Raw genomic sequence first — 7,101 nt, 5'->3', positions numbered from 1 at the left:
CCTCGGCCTCCCAAAATGCTGGGATTACAGGCATGAGCACATGGCCATATTCTTATTCTGTCTTGTTCATTATTTTCTTTCCACACGCACAGAGCACCGGATCACAGTAGAAGCCTCACACATACTTGAATGCTGAGTAGATGAATTCTGGGTCAAGATGGTGGTACAATAAATGTGTGTGGGATTGAATGCAATTGTTCAGGTCTTCCAGATGCTTCTCCAAGGGTATGGACTATGTCAGATCTTTGGAAGAGGAGAGTACTCAGCCTGTTAGGATTTCCGTTCAACACAAGGACGCCCTTTCGAACTCCCTCTACCATTGCCGTCAGATCTCTTGGGACTTCATGGAAAAAAATGATGCCTCTTCCAGGTGACAACCCTGCGTATCTCCCATCACTCAGTAAGTACCTGCCGACGAGGATGTCAGGAATGGTGAGAAGCGCTTGATCAGTACGTTAAGGCAGTTTTAGATCCTTCCTGTGGCTTCTATTTTAGAAGAAACAGCTCCAGTTCCTTAAACGATTTCGCATGTGACATGTGAGTTCCTTCATCGGCTAGTTTCATCTCCCCTTCAACTTGGAGAGATGAGCTGAGTGCTGAATCCTGGTCTCCCCACTGGGCGGAAGGAGAGCGCGCGGGGGGCGATTTGGGGGTTTCTCGTATCTACGGGACCACCCAAGCCCTTGCAGGGGTCTGCCTCAGATTGGAAGGGAGGAAGGGGTTGCCCTCAGGAAAGAGGGGGATATGATAGGTCCTTTGGGGTGTCAGAAGAGCAATGACAGGAGACCCTCAGGAAACGGGGCGACAATGCCAGGCCCCTTCTCCGGAGAAAGGAACGACTCCGGGGTCTCCTCAGGAAGGGATAACGACTTGGGGTTCCCCCAGGAAGAGGGGATGATGCCTGGATCTCCCGCAGGAAAGGAGGACGATGCGAGGGCCCCCTCAGGAAAGGGAGGAGACACCGGGGACCCCTCAGGAAGGGGGAGTGACGCCAGGGTCCCCCTCAGGAAGTGGGGACGACTCTGGGTCACTCTCAGGATAAAGGGATGACGCCAGGTGTCCCCTTAAGGAAGGGGGACTGACGCCAGGGTACTCTCAGGAAAGGAGGACGACGCTGAGGTCCGCCTGGGAAGGCAGGAACGACGCTGGGGTCACTCTCACCTACCTCAGGGCCCGTCGCACCTGCTTTGGCCGGAGCACCTTAGGCTCCGCGGCGCCTCAGCTCCTTCAGCAGAAGGGGCCGACAGAAGCGCCCACGCCCCTCATTGGCTGCTTTCTTGGCTGATGACAAGTACTCCAGCCAATCGTAGTGTGGGGAAAAACTCCCGCGCGTCCTGGCCACGCCTTCTACTCGTTCTGCGCGTGTGCGGCTTCCTGAACCTGCTGTCAATCCCCAGCCCCCCTCCAGGGGGCGCTCGAGGGTTTGCGCTCCTAGCCCTGCCTCCTGACCTGCCTCTGCCTAGGACTCGTTTTATAGTAATAATAATAGTACATACTTGATAGGGCCGTTGTGAGAATTATGTCCGAACATTTATGTAAAGCAAAAAGGAAAAAGATAACTCCCAGAAAACCTGAGCTATTGTTACTTGCATTTTCCAGCGAGCAGAACTGAGGCACAGAGAAGGTAAGTAACCTGCTCAGACTAGCCCAGCCATTTATTTATTTATTTATTTATTTTTGAGATAGAGTCTCACTTTTGTTGCCCGGGCTAGAGTGAGTGCCATGGCGTCAGTCCAGCTCACAGCAACCTCAAACTCCTGGGCTCAAGCGATCCTCCTGCCTCAGCCTCCCGAGTAGCTGGGACTACAGGCATGTGCCACCATGCCCGGCTAATTTTTCTATATATTTTTAGTTGTCCAATTAATTTCTTTCTACTTTTAGTAGAGACGGGGTCTCGCTCTTGCTCAGGCTGGTCTCGAACTCCTGACCTCAAATGATCCGCCCGCCTTGGCCTCCCAGAGTGCTAGGATTACAGGCGTGAGCCACTGCACCCGGCCTAGCCCAGCCATTAACTTGGCAAAGTTTGAACCACAGTCCAGGCAAGCTGCATCTAGAGTCCGTGTGCTTATCCACCATGGTTTTGTGGCTCCCAGATAACAAATTCAGGATGTTTTTTTCTTTTCCCTGATTACAAAATAATTTCCCCCAATTATAAAGGTAATACATGCTCATTGCAAAAAAGTTCAGAAAATATCGAAGAGTACAAAGTAGAAAACAAAGATCTCTTTAATCCGACCACTGGAGACACTGTTAATATGTTGATGGGTGAGTGTCTTTTTTTTTTTTTTTTTTTAGAGTCTTGCTCTGTCGCCTGGCCCAGAGTGCATTGGTGTCATCATAGCTCACTGCAGCCTCAAACTCCTGGGCTTACGTGGTCCTCCCGCCTCAGCCTCCCAAGTAGCTGGAACTACAGGGGAGAGCCACCACACCCAGCTAATTTTTCTATTTTTTGTAGAGACGGGGTCTCGCTGTGTTGCCTGGGCTGGTCTCAAACTCTTGGCCTCAAGCGATCCTCCCTCCTTGACCACCCAGAGTGCTAGGATTACAGGTGGGAGCCACTGTAGTCCGCCCAGTTGTTATGTTTTTGGTAAGTATTGTCAGACCACTCCTGAAAAGCTGTATGTTCCAGCTTCCACACCAATGAGCTGTGAAAGTGCTTTGTATACCCCAAACATAGTCCAACTTCTAATTATTTACTAATAGATAAAAAGGAATGAAGTGTCTTATTTTGATTTGCACTTCCTTATGTTTTGATGTTGTTAAAGAGGGAGAAATACTACCCACATCTCAAGGTTTCATGCACATGAAATGATAATATTATATAAAAGTATCAGGGTGGCTATCATTGTCTAACAGGCACTGGGCTAAAGCAAGATCCCGGCCTCATTTCCCTGAATTTTCTCCACACTGTGTGATCTCATCCAAGTCCTCAGTTTGCTCATCTGCAAAATGGAGCTGATGATAGTGGCTATCTCAAGGGCAGCTGGAGAGTCAATGAGTTAACCCACCTAGAAAGTTCAGCACAGGGCAGGGCTCTCTAAAGGCTGGGAGAGGTGGAGTCATTTGCCCAAGACCACATAGCCTGCAAGCAGTTGATGTCCACTTTATTTTTCTTCCTTCCTTTCCTTCTTCTTTTTTTTTTTTTTTAAGAGATGGGGTCTTGCTATATTGCCCAGGCTGGTCTCAAACTCCTGGCCTCAAGCGATCCACCTGCCTTGGCCTCCCAACGTGCTGGCATTATAGGCCTGAGCCACCATGCCTGGCCTTGATGTCAACTTCAGAGAATAAACCAGCTTCACCCCCTTCCCCAGATCCCCCCAGGCTGTTCAGATACAAGGCCCCACTGCCCTTGGTCACCTTTGCCTGAAGAAAGATGAACTCTCCACCTGGGGGGATTTTAAAGAGCCAGCTGGTGGTCACATACCATCCGTACCCTTTGATCTACCTTCTCAGTCTGTCACCATGTCCCAATAAATGTGATGTTTGGGACATCACATCTGCCCTTTTATACTTGGGGAAACTGAGGCTTGGAGCAAGAAGTCTCACCCAGGGGCATCTACCATCCCCTGCTGGCTGGGATTGATGCTGTAGCCTCCTGACCTCCAGCCTAACACCCTTTCCCCGACTCTCTCTCCCTTTGAAACACCCTGGGGACAATGTGTGTGTCTCTTCTTGGCTTCTTGCACAAAGTTCAGATTCCCTGAAAACTTCTACCTAGTTTCCCAGCATTGCTTCTCCCCTCTGGGTCCAGGCTGGCCCCACTCCTTTGGGCCATGATATCTACTGTGAATCTTTACAGCCACTGTCAAGCAGAACTCTTTTTGTGCAGCCTAAAATCCTTTCCACTAAATCTAGCTCCAGTTCCAGAATAGCACAGTCCAATAGAGTAGCCCCTGGCCACACGTGGCTACTCCGTGGAAAGGAAAAATCAAAACTCCAGTCCTTCAGTTGCACTGGCCTCATGCAACTGCTCGATAGCCACATGTGACTGGTAGCTTACTTGTTGGGTAGCACAGATATAGAACATTCTTAGCATCGTAGGGAGTTTTATCGGATAGCTCTACTCTAGAGCAACCCTGTCGGTCTGGGGGTGTTGCTAGCCCCATTTTATAGATGAAACAGCTGAAGCTCAGAGAGATCACCCCAAGGTCACCCAGCTTGAGCTGAAATCAAACCCAGAGGCCTTGGAGACTGGAGACGAATGCCAAAGTAGGTGGGTCAACCGTGTCTTGGACTCAGGCAAGATGCGTTCGTTTTGTTTCACGACATACGTGTTATGAATGTATACATCTAGCCCTCCCAGTGTGCCTGCAAGCGCTACGTGTGTGTCCATGTGTATCTTGGTTTGTTAAACCCGAGGCAGCCAGTATTCTAATCAAAGTCCACATCACAACCATTTCCACTATCCATATCTTTCCCCAAAGTCAGAATTTTTGCACATGAGCATACTAAGTGTCAGAACTGTTTTACGGGTGAAACCAGGGCCTTGTTAATCAGCCTAATAAATGTTGGAAAGATGGGCTCGCATAGGTGGAATTAGCAGTATTCAAATATGTGGATTGGGCCAGGCATTTTGGCACACACCTGTAGTCCCAGCTACTGAGGAGGCTGAGGTTGAAGGATTTGCTTCAGCCCCAGGGAGTTCAAGTTTGAGACCAGCCTGGGCAACATAGGAAGATCCCATCTCTTAAAAAAAAAAAAAAGAACGTAACACTTAAACTTTTTGTGTTTAACATGTATCAGCTTATTTAATCCTGACCCAAAAAAACCTCTAAAAACCGAAAACCACCAAATATGTGGATTGGTTAAAATATCTGAGATTCATTTGCATGCACAGATTAGAAAAACAGTGTGTAAATCCTGAGTCATCCTGTGTCCGGCTGTTTGTAGAATTCAACTTCCCTGCTATTCATAAAGCTTACAGGCTCGAAGGGACACAGAATTCTGCCTTTGAGATATTCACTTTCTTTCTTTCTTTCTTTCTTTTTTTAAATGCAGTGTGAAGATTGCAACACCAGCAAGGACAGAATGCTATGAATTCATGCAACTTACAGGTGTAAATTCTTTTGTGCCTATTCATCAAGTTTAATGTCTGCCTGCTAGAATTTAGTCTGAGACATTTCATCATAACCTGGTAGCCGGATAGTGGAGGTGGCATCTATGTGGCCCCCTTGAGTTTTCCAGGAGTAACTGCCAGTTCCCAGAACTCAAAAGTTGCATCAGACACACTTTGAGTACAAGAAGTGGGGCTTGTCTGTTGACGCTGAAAGATTGCATAGTCTGAAATTCCATTTTCTAACCTGGCCCAGGCTTGGGGGGCCACCTCTGGCTGAGTTCTAGTCACAATTCCACTTGCCTGGGGGCAGGTAGTGATAGAGCCCCCCTCCCCTACTCAAGCAGACACTGCAGGAAGGAGGCACCTCAACATACAAGGTGAGGAATGAAACCACAGTCAGCCCGGACAATCAGTGAAAGCCTCAATTTAATTGGAGACAAGATCGAAGGATTATCGATCAACAGACCGAATTATTGATCGCCGAAGTGGACAACACACAAGCAGCTCACAGGGTCCTGCACCCACCCTGGGGAGAGGAGCCCTGATTGGGGGTGGGGGTCCGTCTCATGAGTCACCCCCTGGATCCTGGGGAAGGGGGAGGTGGCAGGCTCTGCCCAGCCCTCGCCCCCTGTGATGACACGACTTCCCGTAAAAACAGCAGCGGTAGTGAGTCCACCCGTCCCCGGGACTATGGTACAATTTGTATAATACAGCAGGAGCGGAGTCTCTCTTTCCGGGAGACCCCCTCCCTACCTTCCCGACGGGGTTAGCCAGGGAAGGGCAAGTTTATTTTCCCTTTTTGCCTCTGTAGAATAATTTACAAACCAACCTTACAGTTATGTACAAAAAGAAACAAAAAAGAAAAAGTACGAACGAAAAGAAAAGAAAGAAAAAGCCCACTCCGGTTGCCTGCTGGGACGGAAACTACCTTCGCTACAAAAATGAACCCTGTACAGCATCGTGGGGGCGGCGGAGTGGAGGTTACTCCCCACGGGGGAGGGGGGACAGACAGATGGAAGGCTAGGGAGAAATTGGGGGCTACAGTACCGTGTGCTCAGATTGGGTGGGGGCAGGCAACGAATGAGACAGTCCCTGCTCTGCCTAATGGCAGAACCAGGCTGAGGGGTGCGGGGATGGGGCCTGGGGGATGGGGGCGGTGTCTTTCCTTCCAAACAGTCCGCCATGGCTTGGAGAAAAATGGCCTTGCATCTGTCTGTGGTATTGCTCAGGGGCTAGCTGCGGGGTGGAGGTGGGGTAGGGAGAGGATGGGCAAGGCAAGGTCAGGCCAAAGGAGAAATTACTTTGGTGGCAGGGTGGGAAGGGTTGCCCAGGATGGGGGACGAGGGTATACACCATTATTGCTTCCTCCTAGGGCAAAGGGTCGGGGGCTATGGTCAGAGTCTGGAAGGGAGTAAGGAGGATGCTGGGAAAGGGGGTGGGGACAGCCAGGATGGGGGCTCTGGGCCTGCACCCAAGGTGCAGGTGGGAGCCACTGCAACCCCCTTCTCCTATGGCCATGGAAATCATTAAGGCAGAAACAAGAGGACAAGCAGCTGGAAGGGGGGAGGGGTGCGTGTGCCCAGATCAGAGCCGCCCCCCTTCCCAAACGGAGAAAATTCAAAGTGAACCCAAACTGGGAGGGGAAAGGGGGTGGCAAGCAGGGGGGGTCAGGCCCTCCTCAAATCTCAGGCCCGAGGCCCTTCTGAAGACACCACCGCCTGCGCCACCACCCCCTGCGTCCTAAAGTGAACAGCTCCCCCGGCTCGCTGACCCCCTAGTCAGCATTGCCGGGGTTGTGCAAAATGAGGCGGAAGACTTTTGTTGGGGGGCGGGGCAAGGAGCCAGAGAGGGGCTGGAGCTGGGGCCTCCCAGAATGAAACCCACCCCCACCGCCCCCCCAGCCCCTGCCCAGAATGGCTTTTCCTGGCTGGCTTCAAGAGACCCTCCAAAATTCAGAAGAAAAGCCTAGAATGAGGCGCCACAGCCTGTTGGGCCCAGGTGCAGAGGTCTAAGAGGCCCGGAAGACTCAGCCCTGAACTTGGCGG

The sequence above is a fragment of the Propithecus coquereli genome, unplaced genomic scaffold (genome assembly GCF_000956105.1).
Source record: "Propithecus coquereli isolate 6110/MARCELLA unplaced genomic scaffold, Pcoq_1.0 Scaffold164, whole genome shotgun sequence".
Taxonomy (NCBI): Eukaryota; Metazoa; Chordata; class Mammalia; order Primates; family Indriidae; genus Propithecus; species Propithecus coquereli.
The sequence above is the reverse complement of the archived record's forward strand: the minus strand, read 5'-3'. Positions refer to the sequence as shown.